At 60.4% G+C, this 3,702-nt stretch overlaps 1 pseudogene; it reads left to right on the top strand.

The window, feature by feature from the left end:
• The first annotated feature begins 786 nt into the window (after positions 1 to 786).
• Positions 787 to 1,749, top strand: LOC113222587 (annotated as a pseudogene).
• Positions 1,750 to 3,702: the final 1,953 nt, after the last annotated feature.

Genomic DNA, 3,702 nt, shown 5'->3' with positions numbered 1-3,702 from the left:
AAAAGGGGAAAACTGTCCAGTTCGATTTTGCTTCCAGGGACATTACAGATTTTTCAAAAGTTTGATGGAAGCATTCACTAAGGAATGCTTCCACTTTCTTTGGTGGCTGAGAAACACAGCGTCTGAGGGGCAGCATCAGGTCTTCCCATCAAGCTGAGGTCGGAGTCTCCCCACCCACGGACCTCACCCTCGCTCTCCCCTCATAAATCTCACCTCTATCTGTAACTGCCTTGGCCTCATTCCGTGGATGTGGATGCTCCTGCTTGAAACGCATTTTCCAGCCCGCCAAATTCTTGGGAGAGTTTCTTCCACTCGCCAAGCGCTGAGAGCTACAAAGTTCAATCTGGCTTTCCAGATTTGTTTTCTTCCCATTACTAACGGAAAAAATCAAGAAGCGCGGGGCAGAATGGCCCTGCTCCCTCCAGTCAGAGCCCAGCCCCGGGCCAGAGCAGGAAGCGAGGCGGTGGGACTCGCGGTGACAGCACCTCGCCCCCCAGGACCCGCAAGCCAGGGCAGAGGTCGGTGCGGCCGCTGCGCAAGAGCTCCGGGCCCAGGCCTCTCGCTTCCTTCCGCCGGGAAAGTGAGAGGATAAATCATGGGGTGGGGGCAGTGCGCCCCCAGCAACCGCGCCCCCCGCGCACAGACCCCCAGTACACGCGCGTCCCAGGCGGGGTCGACCCAGACGAGCCACGGGGCGGCGCACAGCCCCACTAGCAGGGCGCAGGACCCACGCGCGCGGGTCCACGCAGCCACCTATATAGGTGACAAAACACTCAGGAAGCCGTCATGGGGGGCCGGGAAAGAGCCCCCACCCAGAGTCAGGGATTCCCTCGTCCGAGGGTCCGCACAGTCCACTAGGTGGGTCTGGCGAAGCAGTCTCGCAGCGAGGGAGGGCGGGGAGGGCGGCGGAGTCTCCCACTCGAGGTGACCCGGACCCCGCCCCAGGAGTGGGTCCTCGCAGGGCCCCCTCTACCGCACGCGGGGACCAGCCACGCCGCGGGGGACCGGGCTGAAGCCAGCGCCCGGGTCCATGCAGTCCCCTCTGCGGCAGACGCGGGGAGCTGGGGAGCAGTGGGGACCGGCCCCCACCCGCAGGGCGACCGGGACCCCAGCGCGGGCCCACTCGGTATCGCAGCAGGCGCGAAGTCCCAGGTGCCACCCGAGGCCGAGACAAAGCCCAGGAGCAAAGACCCCGGATCCCGACCTCGGACCCTGTGGAGCCCAGCTCCGAGCCGCCACGCCCGGAGCAGAGACCCCCCACCCGGTCCGGAGACCCAGTCGCCAGTCGCGCCGTCTCACCTCAGGCCGCCGCCTCGCAGCGCTAGCTCCTCGCCGCGGCGCCTGGGCCAACTGGAGCGCAGCTGAGCAGCCCACAGAGCCGCGGGGCCTCAACAATGGAGCCCCGGGGCGGGGCCGCCGCGGCCGCTTCAGCCCGTGTTCCCCGCTCAGGATCCGGCTGGGATCAAGCAGCTGCAGCTGGCGCGGGCCTGCGGCCAGGAAACACACCGACCAGGTGCCCGCGGCCCCGCCGCCCACGGCCCCGCCGCCCAGCCGCAGGCCGCCTGCCGCCCCGCCCCCAGCGGAGACGGGCGCCCAGGGCCCGCCCCCCGGCCAATGGGGAGCGAGCCGCGCAGAGAGGGCGGGGCCTGGGGGAACAAAGGGAGGTTGGGAGGGGTGGCGCTGGGACTGGGCGGGCGGGGTCCCGCGGGAGGACCAGACCCAAGAGCTGGCCGGATCCTGGCCTCCTAGAGGACCCAGCTCAATGTCCACCTGGAGTCTGCTCTACAGGACGCGCTCATCTCAAGCCCAGAGCTCAGGCTTTTAGGGCAGAGAGCGAGAGACAGGCTTGCTTTACAAAACGGGAAACTGAGGTCCAAGGAATAGGATTGCCTGCTGCCCAAAGTCACTTAGACCCATTCACTCGTTCACCTTGTCATTCAGCAAACATTTGGAATCACGTATGGTGGGCGTTAGGAGTGAAGTAGGGCCGGGCGCGGTGGCTCACGCCTGTAATCCCAGCACTTTGTGGGGCCGAGGCAGGTGGATCACTTGAGGCCAGGAGTTCGAAGCCAGCCTGGCCAACAAGATGAAATCCCATCTCTGCTAAAAATACAAAAACTTAGCCAATCGTGGTGGCGCATACCTGTGGTCCCAGCTACTGGGAAGGCTGAGGCAGGAGAATCGTTTGAACCTGGGAGGTGGAGGTTGCAGTGAGCTGAGATGGTGCCACTGCATGCGCTCCAGCCTGGGCGACAGAGTGAGACTCTGTCTCCAAAAAAAAATGAATAGATGGGAAGTAGAAGCGAACTTAGGCCTTCCCTGAAGGAGCTCGGCCAAGGAGTACCTGAAATGTCTCTGCATCTCTTTAAGGTCTGATAAAGGAACCAGGAGCGAGCACTAATCACTTCCCTTTCCTGCCTCAGAGCTTTCATGTGTTTGCTGTTCCCCGCCTGAAATGCCAAGTACCAATGGTATTTATTTATTTACAGAAATGGGGTCTCCCTATGTTATCCAGGCTGGTCTCAAACTCCTGGCCTCAAGCTGTCCTCTCGTCTCAGCCTCCCAAAGTGTTGGGATTACAGGCATGAACCACTGTCCCCAGCCCTGATGGTCTTTAAAACGTCTTTCCTCATCTTATTTGAGCTTCCTGCTTCATGTGACCCCACACCCTTGATTTCCCTGTACTTCCATAGCTGCTCCTCGGTGGGTCCCAGGAACCCACCCCCTTCTCTGCCCAACTTGTATATGTCTGGGCTCAGGCCAAATGCCCTTCCATTTGCAGTGGGCACTGCCACAGGAAATCTCATGCCCTTCCGGGCTTCACAAACCATCCACATGCTCTGCTGCCTGCCAGAGACATCCATCCCAGTCAGATGCCCAGCCCTCACCTTTCCCAAAGCCTCAGCTGGACACAGGGGAGCATCTCAAATTTGCTGCGGGCCAAAACAGTGCTGTATTAGTGCCCTAACCTGCTCATCCACATTCTTGTGATTCTCTGTAAACAGCCCCTTCATCCACCCAGCTGCTCAGGTGAAAATCTCAAATCCTCCTCCAGTCCTTCCTCCCCGAACCTCTCATGCAGCCCTCTGCCTTCCTAGGACACTGAGCACCCCTCACTCCCAGCGCCAGATGGGGTGCTGAGTGGCTGCCTCCCACTTGGCATGAAGTGTGACCTCTTGCCCAGTGTGGTGGCTTACGCCTGTAGCCACAGCACTTTGGGAGGCTCAGGCGGGCAGATAGCTTGAGGCCAGGAGACTGGGACCAGTCTGGCCAATATGCTGAAACTAAAATACAACAATTAGCCAGGCATGGTAATGCGTGCCTATCATCCCAGCTACCCTACCCAGGAGGCTGAGGCAGGAAAATTGCTTGAACCTGGGAGGCAGAGGTTGCAGTGAGCCAAGGTCACACCACTGCACTCCAGCCTGGGCAACAGAGTGAGACTCTGTCGCAAATTAAAAAAAAAAGAAGGAGAAGAAGAAGAAATGTGACCTCTCTAAGGCAAGGCAGTGTCCCACTCTCATTCACTTCCGTGTGTAAAACAGGACCTGCACCCTGAGGGCACTCACTCAGAGAGGCTGCTGGGATGGGTGGATGCACAGTTAAGGTCTTCATGGTGGCTGGGGCCGACCCCATCCCCATCACTCTTCCCACACACACCTGCACACTCATCACTCCCACGCTCGCACCCACCACTGAAAG

Source organism: Piliocolobus tephrosceles, unplaced genomic scaffold (assembly GCF_002776525.5).
Source record: "Piliocolobus tephrosceles isolate RC106 unplaced genomic scaffold, ASM277652v3 unscaffolded_32103, whole genome shotgun sequence".
Lineage (NCBI taxonomy): Eukaryota > Metazoa > Chordata > Mammalia > Primates > Cercopithecidae > Piliocolobus > Piliocolobus tephrosceles.
The sequence above is the reverse complement of the archived record's forward strand: the minus strand, read 5'-3'. Positions and strand labels throughout refer to the sequence as shown.